Source organism: Oryzias latipes, chromosome 8 (genome assembly GCF_053564925.1).
Source record: "Oryzias latipes strain Hd-rR chromosome 8, Olatipes_Hd-rR_3.1".
Classification (NCBI taxonomy): domain Eukaryota; kingdom Metazoa; phylum Chordata; class Actinopteri; order Beloniformes; family Adrianichthyidae; genus Oryzias; species Oryzias latipes.
In genome coordinates, this window is record NC_136244.1 from 23,373,237 (window position 1) to 23,393,209 (window position 19,973).

Below are 19,973 nucleotides of genomic sequence, written 5' to 3' on the forward strand. Positions count from 1 at the left end.
ATTTTTGGCTTTAAACTGACACCGTTCAAGCTCCAGTGTAGGACGGATCTACACGCCATTCCATCCCGCCACCTCTCCACCAGCATGGTAGAAAACGGTGGCAGGAGCCGTCACACCGCTGAGCGATCGTTGTAGATTTTCGACTGTCAGGAATCAGCTTCTGCTATCTTTGATCACGCGTCCGTTCCAGCAGCAGGCTTTGAACTGCACTCACCGTCTGATGTAGGACGGCCATTTGTTTAACCACGATCAAAGACATCTCAGTCATTCTTTCAAGTTTTAACAGGTTTGTGCAAAAAAATCACAGTTTGAAGCTGGAAGGTGACCAAATGTTTTTATCTGCAGTTTGTGGTTCACCAGCTGGAGTGAGTCCTCCACCTCATCCTGTAGTTGTTCTCTGAGACAGAAGGATTCACTGAACACATGATCTATTTCATGCAAGGTCACCCCTGCACGTACATGTCCATGTACACGGCTGCTTTCACCACCTACACATCAGAAGTCTTTGATCACTGTGCTGAGGTCCAGAGAGGCCCGAGCGACGACAGCATGTCAGCACCCTGACATTGGCCCATATTACCGCTCCACAGGCCTGCTGAGAGGTCCAGCTCCGCAGGAGTGATAGCAGAACTGCGGGGAGGGGGATTGTGGCGATGTTTACAGAGCACTGACAAACCACCACCTGTCATGGAGCTGCTACTTAGAAACACGATGACCGTTTGTGATGCTAAACCCGGCTGACAGGAAGGAGAAACAAGGTGACGTGAGGAGGAAAATCAGAGCTTAGAAGAAAAGCAAAGAGAGCAAATGTGTGAGAGCTGTCAGCCTTAACAAGCCGGGAAGCAAAACAGATGCAGCTGGCTGTCACATTATGAAGATGTGTGTGAGGAGCTCGTTTCCCTGAAAGCGGTGACTTTCAGGGAAATATGGAGCACAACACTCTGGAAGAGGAGGCCCACTTTGATTGTGTCATTCATGATGGGAGGGGATCCTTGCTAATAGATTCAACAGCTACACCTTCTTGTGTGACCTCTAATTACCAGCCGTCAGATTGTAGATGATATTGTTTCAACTAAAAATTCATTACAAAACTGTAATTGGGAATAAAAAGTGCATCAAAGTCTCTCACATTGTTACATAGATATGGACAGAAAAAAAATCACCGCTGTACAAAAACAAATCTGCAAAAATCTACAAAAAATGAGAAGATAAACTGGGTACAAAAAGCTAGAAAAAAACATTTTTTAGCTGATTGTCTCCCAACAGAAAGACCAAACCTGGTTCGGCCCACTGCGATGCTCACAAACTAAAGCGAGGTTTAGACTTAAGATTAAAAACTGCAACATTGAATCCTATGTGCAGCCTTTTGTTAGGTCATCTTTTATGCAGACATTTAGAATCACATCAAGCTGCTCAAGTGCAATCAGCAGAAAATCCGTTCAACACCAAATGCAGCCGCATCAAGGCTGCTTTTGGCCGTCGTCTGCTTAAAAAGCCGTGAAATTGCACCGACGTTTCCTCGCTGAAGAAGTCCTTGTGTGATGTTTATCCACAGAGTCTGTTAAATTCAGCAATCTAGAAGATTTTAGTCAATGATGGGGGAGGAAACGTGAAGAAAGTTCGCTCTGGAACACACATCCAACTCTGCATTTTATGTATTTAAAGTATTTTTGTCTATGATGAATACATCTTCCTACTGCTGAACCTCCACCCACGTGGACTTTAACCAAGCCTGAAGCTTATAAAACAGAAGCAACCAGATCTCATAATTGCTTGCAGGAAAATGCCTTAATCAGGTGCAGAACTGAACACAGTAACAATGAAGAGGCAAAGTGGGAGTTTTTTTTACTCCACAGAGTATTTTATAAGCTAAACATTTTGTTTTGTTTTTAACAAATCTGCACCAAATCAGATACTTTATTTTCAGGAATCATTTTAGGCTCATCTCCATTGTCTTTGCTTGTTCTGTCTGCAATAAGTATAGGCTGAAGTTTGGCTGAAGTTCTCATCCTCAGCGTGTCCTCTCTGTCCTCTGTCCAATAAAGTCTCTGAAGGGAAGGAAGCACCTGTCCAAGGAGACGGCTCAGCCTCCGCTGTCAGGACTGCAGCTCTATCTGCACATCACTGCGCCTCAGGGGAAGGAAGAGCTCATGATGACAAAAAAGACGGAGGCGAGGGGAGTGGTGCGAAGCATCCATGTGTTACAAGAACGCAGGAAGGTTAGTGATTAGAAATCAGTGCAGGGTTTCACTGACCTTGAAAAACTACGCAAAGTGGGGACTCGAGTTTTTCCTGGCTAAATCCAAACAGAAATGATTGTGTTTTGTGATAAAACTAAAAGCTTCTTTGCACCACAGGGAGCTGTTTCAACTGTGCCTGCATTAAAAGTAAAGATGCAGATTCATCACTAATCTGTGGAGTTGTCAGAGAAGATTAAACATTTTGGAAAAAAATATCAAAAAGAACAGAAATATGGCTTTTTTTTGTCATAATTTTAAGTAATATACAATTCTTAATTAAGATTTCAATTTGCACTTTGCATTGTCATTTGAATTATGACATAAGAAACCTGATTTAAAATGCGATAAACTGAATAATTTATTTTTAAAAACTTTAAAATTGAACTGTGAATTTTAACATTGAATTCAAAATTGCAAAATGTATTTTCATATTCCAAGCCTAAATTGCTAATTGAATTGTCAATTGAGGTTTGCATATTACTTTGAAATATGACAAAAAAAAAATTCCATACAGAAATATTACATTTTTAATCTTATATCCAATTGAGGTCGATGCAGAGATTAGGTCTGTATTTCAGCACTAAGTTTGTAGAACACAAGTTTCTGAATGGTGAGTGTCTCATTAGCAAAATAAAATGCTGGGAAGCATTTGTCGTATACTTGCTGCAATTATTACAATTTGAAATAGACTTTGATCACCAAGTCTGCAGTTACATCCAGTCACTCATTAAGCTGCTTTTATTCTCCGCATTTTTCATGTTTCACCAGCAATCAACACCATTATTTACACACATATATATATATATATATATATATATATTACTGAAAGCAGATATTCATGAGAATGCTGCTCAGATAAAGAAATGTTATTTTCCACTTGAAGCTTGATAGCATTTCTTTATAAGAAAAATGGGACATGTGAAAGCTACAGCTGATACTAAAACATGAAGTAAAGCTGAATTCTAAAAACGATTTTACTTAAATACAATGTTTTTGAAAAAATAAACCTTTTTTTCTATGATAGGTTTTTTCATTAAGTAGTTACTTTGAAGACATTAACAAAACATAAAAGAAAAAAAATCAACAACAGCACTTCGCCAATGGGTACAGAAATAAACTGTATCTGCAGAAAGTCATCACAATGACCCATACAGCAAATATACGGGGTCTGTCATCCACTCCTGACCCAATTCTTAATATTTTGAATTTAAATCTGGATTGAAAATGAACTGCATGCACCTTTGCAACAGATAAAGACAATGATGTTAAGCCTGCAAGGATGTGTTCATAGCTGATGCTATCTGTGACTATATATGGGTATATGCCAGTGAAAGTGCAGCGACAGTGAGAGCTTCAAAAAACACTTTGATCCTGCCAAGTCTGACACCAATCTGTGTGAGTCTAGCAGGCTCACCCTGCCGTGTTCCCGTGCACACAACATCCACTTTCACCTGGATGCTTGTTTGTTTCCATCTCTTCGTTTCCTCTTCTTTTAAATGTATACAGTCTGAATAAATCTTGCTCAGAAACACGGATGAATTGGTGGGTCATACAATTTAGAATCCAATTTATTTTGTCTGCTTCTTTCACTTTTAAAAACGAGGTAAGAAAAAATGATTTCTACAGTCTGACAAGAAAACTCCTAAGCTGTGAAGGCACTTAATTTTCTTTGAAATATTCATTTCCTGTACTTTTTTCCCCGTTTGTTCAAACCTCCTGAAGAAAGTCAGCACTACAGCAGGGGTGTGTGCTAATAAGACTGTATCTCCATGAGAGATGGGTTTAAGAAATGAGCCAGCGCCAGCTGTGCCCACAGAGCTGGGGAGATTTAGACCATAAGTTTACCTTCATTTCTCCACCCTCCACGTCCTCATCCATCATGGAAATGCGTCACATGAGGCCAGACAGGGAGCATGTGCAGCATGCAGGAAGCAGGAGGAAGAAACACAAGACGCCGCAGGTTTTTACCGTCTTTTGAACCAATCGAAACCAAAAAACTGAAAAGGAATTGTGATTAGAAGTGAGCAATCACTTTAATATATGACTTACTTGCATGAAAATTGTGGTTAAAAGAGCCTAAAATGCATTTAAAAACTCTAAAGTGATTTGAAATTGATGAGCTTGGCTGTTGCATAATTGAAAGGTGAAGTCATACCCACTGTTAAAGCTAAGTGGTCTTATATATAGACTTACACAGCCAGCCAACTGTTCCATTTATGAATCTTTGACAGCTAACTTAGCAAACCGTTAGCCTTCGTCACTGAAACCTGATCCCAGAATGCCCCTGACTTACTAAGCAGAAATAACCAGAATAGTTTTTAAAAGTACTGCAGATGCTGGGCGGCTACCTACCAACAGGGAGTCCAATGTGTCGGAAGTTAATGATCCTGAACTGCTGTTATTAGGAGGTTGAGCACATTATGGTGTAATTCTATGAAGAGCCAACACCATGATGCAGAGGTGCAAGTGCTCAGGAGGAAGCACACCTTCAGCACCGCCAGCTCCAGAACCGACCAGCATCAACTGAGGAACCCTAAGTGCTGATCAGAGAGGGACTGACTGACAGCTGACATGCTCAGTGTGGGCTGAAGATGTCAGGATGTTTACAGCTCAATGATTCAGCGCACAGCTGATAGGTGATTGTAGTATTTTTAAGGTCAACCTGCTTTTGTCATTTTATTGTTCTTAAACTCTCTAAAAGCCTTCAGTTAATCTGAAATACCAGAGTTTCAATGAAAACTGCTGGAAGAAATCCTTTTTTGGATTGAAAGTTGAAACAGGATTTCAATAGAGTGATTACTTTAAAGGACTCACACTATTCATAAAGCTATGAATAGTGTTTTTTAGCTTTTTGTGTAGCACTCTGAGAAAGCCTTGGTTGTGTACTGGTGCTGTAATGAAGGAAAATTCACATTTGAATAGGTTGGATTGGTTAAAAAACCTATTTCAGTTAGCTGGATATCTGTTCATTCTTTAATTGGAAACTTAATTTGACATACCTTCCAAGATTAAAGCTGAACTGAACATCTGCTAACACCGTTTCAGTATTCCACTTTAAATTTCGCATCTTAAACTTTCTGTTTTATCATTTTTGAAGCTGCAATGCCATGATCCTTAAGGTCTGTAAGCTACTGTCAAAGACCAACTCCAATGAAAATCAGGTTTTTAAACATGTTCTTGTGACATTTTTCTGATGATGGAGGGCATATAGGAATAATATTAAAATTGCATTTATGAGTTTTTCTTTTTGCAAATTGTTGTGAATCAGGAGCAGGCAAAAAAAAAAAAAACATTGACAACCTTTTAGTTGTAAAATCTACAATTGGCAGACCCCAAACTCCCTGCTCTGCTCTATTACAATACATCCATTTGCAGACAAATAAATCCATGTACGTTTTCATTCTCCTCATCTGTGCTGGCATCTGGCTCAAAACTGTACGGCTGGATAGCTCTGATATTGATGCCAATTTTTGGTGAACCGCAAACGTTCTGGCTGGTCTGGGGTATCAAGGGCTATAAGCTAACCGGAGAGAGTGTAGACAACTCGCCCACAACTCAGTGGTTTTGGCGATTTGTGCAGCAGGGGTGTCCAGTTTCAACATTAAGTCAATGTATAGATGTAAGAGGTCCTGTGGCCTATTTTGAGTGCCAGGCGTGGTTTTAGGCGTTGCCAGAATTCAAATATATGAACTTTTGTCACAGCTTTGCATCATATTAACTAATCAGGAACTCAGTAGTGATGCGTTGATGATGTGAACAGTGGGTGGAGTCCAAAACCAACATGGAGGACAATCTGATCGTCCTCCTCCCGAACTTCAAATTTTTTGGGCAGCTGTGAGGCATGGGTTGAAAACATTCCTCTTTGGACAGGCTTATTGTCAGACTAGTTAGTATTCAGAGATTATTTAACTTAATGTTAATTTGTTTAAATTAAACTTAATAATAACTATTTCTTTTAAAAGGCTGCTAGAAGTTGAAGCTGGGGTAACTATGGTGCACTGGGGTTCTGTCCTCTTTCCTGTTTTTACTTCTACCCTTCCTCTCCTCTATTCTTGATCATAATTTATCATTTAGTTCTCCATGCCTCTGTTTGGTGCAGTGCGATTCATGTATTGTCCCTCTTTTCCTCTCCCCTCCTGGGGAGTGGGAGTGCTTCCAGACTCCAGTTGGCTCATCCGTGCTCCAGTTCCTGACCGTTTACCTCGCCTTTGCTCCTGCTCCTACACCTGGCTGTGGATCCTGCCTCTGGCTCATCTCTGGCTCGTCTCTGCTCTGTACCTGACCGAGTACCTCGCCTCTGCTCCTGCTCCTACACCTGGCTGTGGTTCCTGTCTCCGGCTCGACTCGCGCCTTTGACTGTCCCCACAACCACGGCTGGATGAAGCTCGTCTGCTGGACTTTTATATATGTAGTTGTAGATTTAGATAAGTTAATTCTTCTCTAAGATTTCTGGTAAATCGCCTGTCCGTCCTGGGGGAGGATCCCTCCTTCATGTGGGCACCCCTGAGGTTTCTTCGTTTTTTCCGGAATCCGGTTTTTTTGGGAGTTTTTCCTTACCGCGAAGGGGGGTCTAAGGGCAGGGATGCCAGTATAGCTTAGTCAGTTTGTTAGTTCATTTTAGTATTTTTCTATTGAACTCTTTGTATTCGTGATCCTTTTGATTTCATGTTTTACTTCGAAGCCCATCGAGACGACTGTTGTTGTGATTTTGGGCTATACAAATAAAATTGAATTGAATTGAATATTTAGAAGATAGCAGGTTTGGTTCCTGCCCCTCCTGCCCATTTGTCGAAGTGTTCTTGGGCTACACACTGAACCCCAAATTGCTCCAGGGGGTTAAAGGTTGGCACCAGAGTTAGGCAGCAAAGCTGCCATCAGTGTGTGAATGTGTGTGTTTATGGATGAATGGGACTGGTATTATAAATCACTCACTGTCCTTTTAAAAAGGTAACAAAGCGCGACATAAGTGTATTGTATGCCATTTACCACATGGAGACAATAAAAAAAAGTTCCTCTAATGTTATTCTTTTTTCCCCCCGCATTTTTTCCCTCCTCAGACTAATGCAACCCACCAAACCAGATCACAAAGAGACTGAAGTACTGCTGAAGCAGCCGTCATTCAGATGCAGCTCCTGCAGTAGACGGTGAAGCTCACCATACTGGGAGAGTCTCTGAATGATCTCATGAACCCAGACATGGAGCTTATCGACGCCATTGTAGAGTTCTAAGCATGATCTCTAAGCATTATCCGTGTCTTTATTTATTGTAAATGACGTTTACATTAAATGTTCGAGCAACAAAGCTAAAATCGTTTGACGGTAGCTCCTCCCACACACGTCAAGCATGTCAAGTTTATGAACATCTTTTTGGAAAAGCAAATTTGATGCAGCATTACTGAAGAAAACACAAAGAAGAAACCACTTGTTTAATAAATCAAAATCCAGGCAAACTTAAATTTAAAGAAGTCTTTCCTGCAGTAACGCTGGTGAGGAGCAGAAGGAACAAGCAGCAGGCTGGCAGCTGTCAAAATCATGAATGTGAGTGACAAGGAAACATGGACGCATTCTGCTGTTTCTTATGTAATGATGTGCAAGCAGGGGGAGTGTAAATAACTAAGCCTGAAAGTGCATCGGTACATAGTTGCCAAATAAATGATGAAATTCTGCGGTGAACACTATATTAGTGATGTCCTACTACGAAAACATGTATAACGTTTTTTTTACTTGGAGCACTTTGTCCAGTAGCAGCAGATTCTGGAGCTACCCTGACAAGATCCTTCATGACCTTTAATCATCATGGAAATTCTTGGTCCCATCCTTGATGAGGAGCTGCTGAGCCCCACAGGCAGCGGTCAGAACATCTTACCCCAACCTCACTTCACCTCCGGGTGCTTCTCCATGGTGGGGTTGTGACAGCCCGGGTTGTATGGTTTTGGCATCCATCCGTACTCTGCAATATTTTCCTGTCCTACGCAACTCATTATCTCTTGATCCTAAACCTTCTGACAATTCCCCTTTATGAATCATCTTTTACGTCAGTAGAAACATTTTAAAAATAGCCAACTTGGGTCATTCTACAAGTCAGTGTTGGTCCCATCTTGGTTCATCTTGGCAGGGAATGGTGTGAAAAATATCCAATAATGGATGGGTTTGGCTTAAGTTACTATAAAAAAAGGTGTATTTTTTAGAGCTTTTAAAATGGTATGGCAATATTTAGAATGAAGAAACCATTATAGACATTTTCCTAGAAATAAACAAGTAGTTCTTAGTTAATTTAGTTTGAAGACTAAGAAAAAGTGTTAAAATATTATTTTTTTACATAATAGCAGAGCTAAGTACATACTCTACAGAAATGTTGTGCACATTTGCAATACTGTAAACAGAGAAAGCCAATGGTTTAAATCACATTTAAAGAAACAACTACTTTCAAAGACCTAGATGGAAATGTCTAATGCAAAAAGAAATCTTGTAAACTCTCACATGTAGAGTCTGTACATTTCTTGTTGATTCCATTAAAAAAAAACGATTTACACTTTAATCTTGTCTTGATATATTGTCAGTATTTCATTTAGAGTTTTTTTTTCTTGTCTATTCATTATTGGAATAAGAATATTGGGTTACAGGAACCTACAATAGAATCTAAGAAACAAGTGACTAGTAGAAAAAGAACCGTGGAAATTTAGGGGGTTTAAAGAAAATGAAATGATGGAGTATATTATGCTGTGACTGTCTGGGTAGCAGTGTCACATCTGAGTCATACGTAGTTTTCCGCCAGAAATGGGTGGACTGCAGGAGGCTGGGATGAAGCCATCTGGACATCGGCGTGTATTTCATCAACTCTGAAGTAGCCACAACTTTATTGTCATTTATTGAAGAACAGAGGACACACTCTTCAGTCCCAGCATGGAATAGAAAACTTTTTAGATCACACATCTCAGCATGTATGTTTACACAAGCCCCAATCATCTGAGTGGGAACGCTTTAAAATATCAGACGAAGCCTTAATCGCTTGGGTTCACAACAGAAGGAAATGTGAGCCAACTGTACGTTAGACAGACTGTTAATATTATGCACAGGCCTTTTGGGTGGATTGAAACACCATATTTGTCCAACCCTGATCCTCCAGATCCACCCTGCCTGTTTTCAGCTCACCTTGCACACCTGAGTTAGTTGTAGGCAGATGATTTGTTGTAGTGACCTCTAAATCTTAGATCTGAAATTTTGTTAGAAGAATTTCATTATTAGTACTACTGAGATGGTCATTTGAGTGTTTAATGTCTGTGGATGAATCCAAAGCTGTTGCCTGTGCTTCTTACTCCAAAGCATGTTGCAATATTTTGCCAGTTTGTTTCAAGAAATGATAAATAAGAGATATGATCTTCTGACGTGCTGTACTGAGGTTACCTTTGATGCATAGTGATTATAGGTAAGCAAAAAAACGACACTGCTCTCAAATCTTCCTTTGTCTAGTTTCATATGCAGTCAAAAACTGATAACAACTGCAATGTCATTTTGTGTACTATTTTTAGAGACCTGGAATCTTTAACAAATCTTCAAATGGATAAAAATCCAGAGAAGGTGCGTATCTAGTTTTTCCATCAAAACAGAAAGATGCAGCAGTGCTGCTCTGCATTTCCTTCATACATCCCAAGACATTTAAAGAAAAATATGATATTATTTTTGTTTTAACAATTTGAAAATAGCAACAGTAAAAATGAAAATCCTGCCAGGAAAAACATTGCATTTTTAACATTAGTATAGACAGGACACAAGTCCTTGTTTTTGCAGTTTTTGGTGTGAACGTTACTTGAATTTTGCTTCCTGTAAAAGGCAAAACTTTCTGTAAATGATGGGAACAAAAATGACTGTACATGAGAACTGGACTGGGTCAGTGCAGCGTCACCCATAGACAATGACTTACAGCAGGCAACAACCAAATGAAGTCAATTCAGTCACCTTTTTTCCACAATACATGTTGGAACAAGCTGTTGTCAGTAAGCAGTGACAGTCAGAGTCAGTTTTTCTATGACAATCACGAGTGGGCTTGTTTGAATGTTGGCCGTGGGGCCAGCAGGCATTGCCTACTTTTACTGAGGCCTCTGATTAGCCAGTTTCTAACTTCAGTTACTTGCACTACAGAAAATAAAATCATGACAAAAAATTAGATTAGCTAGAAAATGTCCAAAAAAAAAGGTATCAGAGCAAGAATCTCTATTCTGACAAAGGATGACTGAGTTACAGCTGATTATTTCTTAATAGAAGTCTATGGGATTTAAGCTTGTAACCAGCAGGTACTTGTTTGGGAGTGGGCAGGGGTCACTCCGTCCAGTTCTTATATACAGTCATTGTGTACAAATGACAACCAAATACTTCATGAATGAATATATGCCTGTCTGTAAGAAGAAAATATGTGTTTGTATAAAAAGTATAAATATACATGTGTGGATAAGTCGTGCGATACAAAAAGACCTGTATATATGAAAAACATGTATTAGTAAGTAAGACACAGGTATGTGTGAAGTATAACTATTTGCAATAAGTTTTATGGCTATCTGAAGATTATATAAGCATGTTAAGGTTAGAAAATTAGCATGTGAGAAGGTCAGAATGAATCATGTCTCACACTGTCCCTCATTGAAGTGTGCTGTCAGCAACACAGAAGGAAGTGTTGTGAATTGTTCACTGTGTTTACATGATGGAGAAGCACACACAAATGTGAACCTTTGAGCGTATTAAATTATTTACAGAGCCTCAAGATCTCAGACAGGTTTTTTTTTATCTCACGTCGTTCATCTCAAACTGGGCATACTGATGGGATTCAGCTCTTTTCTCCCTACTCCTTGTTTTATCCTTTATTCCATTTTTACAAAGCTGAAGGAGATTTGTATTTGGTTTAACAAAGGGTATCTTAAATAGAGAAAAAGGTAGTTTCCCTTTGAAAGGAATATATTGGTACATAATTTAACAAATCACAGCAGCTGATGATCCTGCAGATGTCAGAAGAATGCTGAAGGCAGACTTCAATTGAAGGGAAAGAATTGTAATCCAGGCAGACATTTAAAAATCCAGTCAGGACAGACAGAGTGCAGCACAGGTCAGAACAACACCTTAAATAAGGTCCAAGTGGGAAATGCAGCAATCTGCAGCGCACAGATAAATGAGCGAGGCATGAAGGCTGGCTAAAGTTAAAGACCTACAAATGGCCCACTATCCGTCTATTCATCCTTCAAAGCCAGCTGGGATTAAAGAAAGAGAAAACATTCACTTGTTGTTTTACCTCATACGTTTGTTTCTGCTGTTCTGACCGGCAAAAGTTCATGAAATTTAAAGATGAGGAGAAAATTTGCATTTTAAACTTTGCATTAAAAAAAGTGTGACGAAAAGACATATCATCTGCTTAGAAAACATCTGCAGAAATATTGAAAGTATTTAAATAACCACCAAGATTATTAATATTTTTAAAAAGTAATTTTTAAAAGAAAAAAATATGAATTACTTAAATATCTAAAATCAGGAGTCTTGATTGTCACAAATATGTCAGTTTTGGGGCTGCAAACGTTTCTTTGTTTCTGCAGTTTGACCTGAAGGGCTTTAAGAGAGCCATAAAATAATCAAGAGCATGCAGACCATGATGATGAACTTAGCTTATATAATCTGAAAATATGCAGAAAGGAGGAAGATGTTCTTAACATTTTTCCAGGGTTTGTAAATGAGCCAAGATTACTTTCATGGCAAGAAATAAATTGGTTTGTTTTAAACTATAAACCTGTTGTTTATCTATTTCAATGTGCTTATTGAATGTCAAAACATTGTTCCAGATATTTCTGGGGTATAAAATATTAATGAAATCTCAGCCTCACAAACAGCTTTCTGACATCTTATCTTTTGAACCAAAAATGACTGAGAGCCTCCAAAAGCTTCATCAGGTATAACAAACAATGATTACCGAAAACAAAAGAAAGTAGGGCTTGTCACCAAAATTTAGCAACCGTATGTGTATTTTAAATTTACAACTGTAAAATAAAAGCCTAATTCAATTAATCAATAACATACGTATAATAGAGGTAGGAAAAACTCATTTTGACAAAATTGTGACATTATAAATGTGACATTATATGGATGTATCCACATTTGTGTGTGTGTGTATATATATATATATATATATATATATATATATATATATATATATATATATATATATATATATATATATATATACACTCATATATATATATATACATGTCTTCTTTGACTCTAATTTTTATTTCTCCAATCAACTCACGATTAATCATGCATGGTTTGTCATAAATATTTATACGTATATGTCTCATTTGTTTTTCTTCTTTAGTATTTTTTGCTTTGATTACGCGAAAAAAAAACAGTTTCAATCAAGTCCAATTTAAATATTTTCCCCACAATAAATACTAAAAATGTAAAAGTATATCATCCTTTTTTTGTGTCTGACTTGAGGAAAACAAGGTCAGGCACATTATTCCGAGGAGGAGAAAAATACATATAAGAATAAATTAGGGGAACTTTTTATTACTGTCCCCATACAAATAAGAAAAATCTCAAATTAAGGAGGAAAATGATCAGATTCTCCTACATGTTGGTTTTTGGGAACTTCACCCGCTCAGCCAAAACCGAGTCCTTGATTGGTCGACACACTGCCACTTCGTTACTTGAACTCTGAAATCACCCAAAATGCACTGCTGCCAGACTACATCGAGGCAGGATCTCTATTGCGTCTGTGCATTAACTTAACATTGAAACCGGATGCTACTGCTGCAATATTTGTGTTTGGTGTGAAAGCAGCTTAAGGATTTTATGTCCCATTTCTGCTTCACAGTAAGTATTTATGACCTTCACAACCCTTTTAAATTAAATAAAACTACAGACGCTGTGATTCCTTTATTACTAGATATGTCGCCAGTGACATCTAAATAACACACAGTCCTTGACGTACCGTAACTCAGGGGTGTGGAGTTTCCGGCCTTCAGGGCTGATGTCCTACATGTTTTCCAACCAACCTGCCATTGAGGCTCCCTATTGGCTAAACACACCAAAAGCAGATGAGGCAGGGTTTCTGTAAACCCATCAGGAGGCTGGATTTGGACCCCCCTGCTGTAAGTCTTCAACGGTTTATGCGATCAACGTGAATCAACTGATTGATGTGGAGAAAATCAGCTTTTCGCATCGTGTTTGCAACAATAAGCAAGACTTACTAACTTAAAGTCTTGCATATCAGCACAAAGTCGATTTTCTCCACGACAGAATACGCTCAAATTAATTGCCTAAACGGTTGAAGAGTTGGAAGAATGCAAACACTGGAACTAAAGCTAAGGTGTTAAAAACTTACAGAGGAAGCTGCAGCTTAGAGGTAACTATGGTGCATTCAACATGCAACCATTTGTCCCTTAAAAAAAAACAAAAAAGTTCAGGAACAGATTGAAGGCGCGTTCAGTACAGAGTCCGTCTTTCCCAAGGACACCATCTTCACCTGAAAATAAACCGCACAAAAATGAACACACCTCTGAAATCCAGTTACTGTCTCAAGACAGACAAGGCAGCACTGAGTTCATTCATTTTTGTTATCCTCTCTAGGGATCAATAAAGTGTATTTTGAAGTCCTTGATTGTGGAAGACTTTACTAGAGAAGCATCCCAGTAAAATTATATACTAAAAATTATAAATTTATAAACTAAATTTGTACTAAAAGCCAACAGTTGTCTATGGAAATCTAATATATAAATACAAAAAGAAAAAAACAGAGTCGATGTCAAGGTAATATGAGTAGAAAATTATATAAGCTACTAGAAATGACAAGGAATAAATGGAGATTTATGAGGTGTTTTTTTTTAATTAGATGCATTTGAAGGTCATTATCTTTTTTCTTTTCCAAGTGTGGCATGTAGAGACACTTCATTCCACCGTTGTTTCATCACAGAGCGGCGGTGTTAAGCTGCAATGTCTTGCTGCGAGCTGCACCAGCTGCCATTTGTTGGCAGAGAACAGCGAGTAAAAAGGAAAGGTACGCATCCGATCTACTGAAGTTGCAGAGGTCTAATCTGGGAGCCAAAGAGGCGGACGAACTGTTTCCTGCAGAGTTGAAAGTGGTGGTCGATCATGACCTCCTCGTTCATATTCTCCACTTCTGTGTGATAAAAATTGCAGTGTGAAAAAGACATGCCTCTACAGCCAATGTTGACTTTGTGCTGGTTGTTTTTGAAACTCGAAACCTTTTATTGTTGCTGCATTTCACTCAAACTGCAGGTTGATTCTCATTGTGTTTTGGTTTCATTAGCATTCATCAACTTTCCCAGTTAAACAAACAGAAAGCGGAGGTAGATGATAAAGGGCTAAAGGTCATGAAAGTGAACTTATATGTGATTTATGGGCGTCCTGCATGTATTTAACGTGCAATCTACTCATACAGAGTTGAAGAGCTGTAGGAAAATGAAGCAAATGGTTAGATTTGACATAAAATAAATAATCTATACGTGCCCTTTTAGCTCTGCAATCACAGCCTCCATCAATGCTCCCTGCATCTTGTAAATATAAGTAACCTACATGCATCTCTAATAAGATACGGAGTGGCTGAAGCTTTAGCTAATGGTATTCATGGAACACTATACAGCTTCCATTAGCTTTCAATTTCAAATTTTAACCTTTAACAAGCCCTGAGGTTTATGCATCCATGTGAACTCATGGATACTAAGCATTATAATGTTTTCTCCTTGCATTGCATCAAGTGACTGCTAGTCATGACACTCAGCTCCTCCAACCATTACTGACCAGCGATGTTACGGCAGAGGGGGAAAGGAACTTTGCAACTTCATGACACCACCTGTCTTCTGTTCTGGAAAAGCAGGTTTGAGCTGAGAAGCGTGGTTGGCACGAGTCTGCTTTGATTGGAGCAGCAGCGTTCATCAGACTCCTTTTGTTGCTGGAGTCAGTCAAAATCAATAGCTTGTGGTTGGGTTTCTCAGAATCTCCGAAAAGTTCATATGGTCTGCTTTAATCTTAATCAGCCGTTGTCTTTTGCAGGTCAGACTTTAAGGAGGACTTCACAAGACTCCCATCCTGTCAGTGCAAACACGATTCCTTCAGCAGCAAATTCTGAAAGCAGAGGTTTTACACATCTGCAGATGAAACAATTGATTCAAAACAATTACAGCTTATGCTATGAATACCACTGATTCAGAAAACCTCAATGAAACAGGCCAATTTCAATTTATCTTCTTGTTTTTTTCTTTCAGTGATTCCTCATTTTTCATCACACCTTTTGGTCACACAACTACCATGTACAAAGTCATGAAATAACCTAAAGCTTAGTTTATCAAACTAATATATCCAAACGGTATATATTCGTCTGCTCTGGATTCACAACGATTTGAAAAAAGAAATACTCAGAAATTCAATTTTAATCTTAAATTTCTTGTTCTCCATTAGCTGAAAATTCCCACAAGAACATGTGAAAACCACCAAAAACAGCTTTCACCAGAGTGGGTTTTTAAGCCGGAAACAAGAAAGAGAAGGTTAAATTAGCTCAACTTTAATTAAAAAAACAAAAATCACACTCTTACAATACAGACGCTCCGTCAAAAGTCTACAGAAGAATGCGAAGAGACTCGACAAAAGCCGATCCATTTATCCTGTACAATGCTGAGCAAACATGTTTCAAACATGAAAAGACCAAATGTTGAGGGGGAACGTTATGATCAGAGATTTGATGGGGAGACCATGTATTTATTTTCTTTGTTAGTCCCTCTGGTTTACTTTTCAAGCAAAGCTGAAGCTCCCAGTATTTATGTTGAACTCCCTGCACTGGTTAATGAAACAGAACAGATTCTTAGGCAGCTGGGAACAGGGACACATCACCTCTGGAAAAAAACTTTGTTTGCTGTCATGATGGCACCGAGCAGCACCACAGTTCATCCAGCTATATTTCAAAACCTGTTATTTTCCCTTTAGGTCTCCAGTTATGTATCTGCTCCTGACGCAGCTGCCATCTGTGAACACTGTTATCCACATATGATTAAAGGGCAGAATTACCAGCATCAAATCGCACACCTACAAGCACCTACAGATTCAGCATCCTCCTCCAGTTGTGCAGCATAATTGTGTCTTGCTAGTTAGGCTTTTCTCTGGGGATAAAGCCGATGGATTAGAGCAGCTCCCTGCCTACAGTGTGATTATGTGCTAGTTTCCAACTCTGAGCGCTGCATTATTTGTCATTCCGAGTCTCCAGCACTGAAAGGGAAGGTGGGATGTGTATCTGCTCCACATACGGAGCCTCAGCTCGCTATGGTATCATTCAGTTTTAATGAAGACAGCTTGAATTATTAGCTCCACCTTTGCCACGCTTCTCCTGCTCTGTCATTCCACGCTAACGGGGACTTAGCACCATGGTAGCTGCTCGTACATCCCTGCTGGAGATGTGGAGGAAAACAGACCATCATAAACTACAGCTCAAACCCTAATAGATTTATTGATTAGTCAGCCAGCTCCCTGTGATACAGAAGATTCGGCATGTGAAACCCTGCTGCTGTGAATGGCTACACAACTAAAGTGTATCTGTATTCTTCACTGGAGACCGTTTTCATTACAACATCCCTCATTTTCATCCCCAGACAGAATTTTATCCTCTCTCCTGACAGCACTCAGTGGTTGACAGTTCAAAGCATTTTCTAAACCCATCAAACCCAGAATTCACTCATACTCTGTAAGAAATAACAAATCTTGTCTTATATATTTTAACATAGACAGGTCAAAATCTCGTTTTAAATTAACCTGCATGCTTCTGATCCTCATGTCCTGCTCAACATGGCTGCTGCATCCACCGACGGACCTTATTGTGCAGCAATAATAATCAGACGTGTAGGGGCTTTTGCTCCAATAAAATATCTCATAAATAACAGAGGCCCCCCTTCAGCAGCATTAAACCTCCCGCAAAGTAAACCAAATAGGTAATAAAAGAAAGAACAACAGTGGATTAGATCTGCAAAACAAGCCCAACTGTTAAGCTGTCCACTGAAAAGCCATCATTCAGGTAAAGAAAGTTACATTTCAAAAGCATACCTGCCCGTAGATAATTAGTCCTGAAATGGATGCAGGCCGCTTTATTTATGTTTGCTGGGCTTCAGCTGCAGTAGCCTGATTATTCATGCCCCCACTGCTGTGATCATAATTTTACACAGAATGCTTAAATCAAGTGTTTTGTATCGCTGACCGGCTTTTTTTAAACAGCAAAAACATTCATATCCAACACTGAGAAAAGCATGCCAACCTGGATGAAGCTCTCCACACTTTTGCACGTATGTGATAAACTAGTATGGCATTAGAGGTTTTTGATTTGACTTCAAATTGACCGATCCCCGGTAGAAAAGAAGACTGCATTCGAATTCAGACGAAGAGGAAAGGATTTCAAAGAAATGATTTATGTCTTTGTATGAATAATGTCTCAGAGGTGTGGTTCTGATTCTACTTTTACATGGCAGCAGACTGATTAACCTGAACTTGTTTCTGACAGAGCCAAAAGACAAGACAAAGCGGGTTGAGAGAGCAGCACCACCCACTGAAGCTGGAATAACAAAAGATCATCAACGTTCTCCTCTTTTCACACTTTCTTAGTTTGGAAAAAAACAGAAACTACTTTTTGTGCTGCAAAGAAAAGATAGCTGGAGCGTTTTAGTAAAGGGTTTTCTTGTAAATGGCATAAATTTAAACTCAACAAAGATGCATTACGGTGGCCAGCACACCTGTTGAAAGCTTTTTTTCCACACTCAGCATGAGTTGAGATTTCTACTGTCCCGCCTTAATGCACTGGATGAATTTAAGCAAAAACAGCGTGATGTTTGCATCATTGAAAAGCATTTGAAAACAGCTAAATATGTCAATGAGATCAAGAAACAAACAAAATGTTTTGTTTCTTCTTGCAGCGTGAATACGTTTCAGGCAGAGGTAATGTGAACATGCTTTATGAAAGATTCTCATTTTGGGTCAGGACTTCCTCATACAGACTTCTGTCATTACAGATAAATGAATCTGATCATTTAAGCATGTGTGAAAAGCGGGAGGAAGGTCTGCATGACTATTGTTTACAAATAATTTTGTCAATAATTCCAAAAGACCATCAAAAAGAAAGGCTGCATTAAACTGGACAGAAATGGAATATTTAGCATATACAATTTGTTTCCCAAGATTTTATTTTATTTTTGTGTTTAGACAAAATATGGAATAAATCTGACTAGTCGTGTACAGCTTGACCAGAGATGTTCATTTGCTTTGCTGGTTGTAGAAGTGAAGATTTGGTGCAGGTAGGCAAGAACTACCTCACTTCCACGTAAGCTGAGTTCTTGCGTCATTCACTCTAAATGCCACTCATTAGTTCACTCTAAAGCAATAAGTAAATTTCCCACGTTTTCATATTTTTGGTTTTAAATTCATTGACATTGACATTGTTTTTTCTACCTTCTAGGCGGTTTTGCTGGCCCTCCTCCCCCCCCCCGTGTCCACCTGGACCAACGGTTTGTCATGGAATTGCCCTTAACCATCACCACCTAGGCTTTAGGATTTATCCATCATAACATAATAATAATAATTATAGCTTTTTTTCAGATTACTATAAAGTCTGCAAAACCTTTGAGCACAAAACAGGTAACCTGTTGTTGATACTTCATTTCATGAAACAGTGGCATGATCGTTTGTCTCCCATCAGTCTGGTTAACACAAATGCAAAAATCTGTTTGAATGAACATGCTTTTACATGTCTAAAATGAATATGATTTTATGTTCCTGTAGATGCATGAACATTGTATTGTGAACTGTGCTTGCTTGCTGCAAAGTGAACAGTGCTGGGTGCTCTGTGCTTCCTGGTCTGTATTTTCTTCTCTGTGCAGAGCTGTTTATGGAACAGAGACACCTGTGGATTGCGGACTAGACTTGCGGACGTGATCGCCCTTGACTGGCGCTGAAATATCTGCTTGCGCCTGGTGGTATCTGGTGCATCTGAAGTCTCTCCCCTTTGCAAAGGTTTGAACTTTCATGCATCTTAGATCTTTGGTGTCCTGCACCAGCCGAACCTGTGAAGACCATACAAGGCTGCAACAAGTTCCAGCAGAAAAGAGCTTCAGAGCGCTCAATAGCTCCTCTAAAAGCCAGAGGAAACATCTGAAGCGGAGCCAAGATTGACAGTTTAAAATGTCAGCACCGTGCAGACCAAAGTGAAACAGGGTTTTACCGTTTAGGTCTCATGAAAACAGATTAAAACCTGACATTTAAATCATTCTAATAGGAGCCAGGTACCATACATCTGTTTTATTGATTAACTTTGTTTCTTTAACAAGATTTAGAATGAAGCTAGAGCAGCCTGACAATTTGACCCTTAGGACAAGATGATCTGCAGATTTGCAAAGAAGGGGAAAAATCATCTGATAACCACCACACAGAATTGTCATGAGCTCCACTTTCTTCATGAATTAGTTTTGGGTTTGAACTTGGTTTTCAGATGGGAGAAATTTGGAGGTCAGGGACAGAAATTATAAATGGAGGAGGTACTTAGTGCATTATTACTCTAAGAAAAAAGAAACAACTCTTTTGGAGGTGTTTGACCACATTCTCTTCATAAAAGGTTTTGAATGAACCAGGTTCATAAATCTGCAGAGAAAATGGCTTTTTTTCTGCTAAACTAACTAATCTGTAAAAACAATGAAGCAACATTAACTTGTGTTTC

General features: G+C 39.0%; 1 protein-coding gene across 5 annotated transcripts in view; it reads right to left on the reverse strand.

The window, feature by feature from the left end:
• asic2 (acid-sensing (proton-gated) ion channel 2) overlaps nt 1–19,973 on the reverse strand; it is a 320,413-nt gene that overhangs the window by 99,887 nt on the left and 200,553 nt on the right. The gene's annotated exons all lie outside the window — the stretch shown is intronic.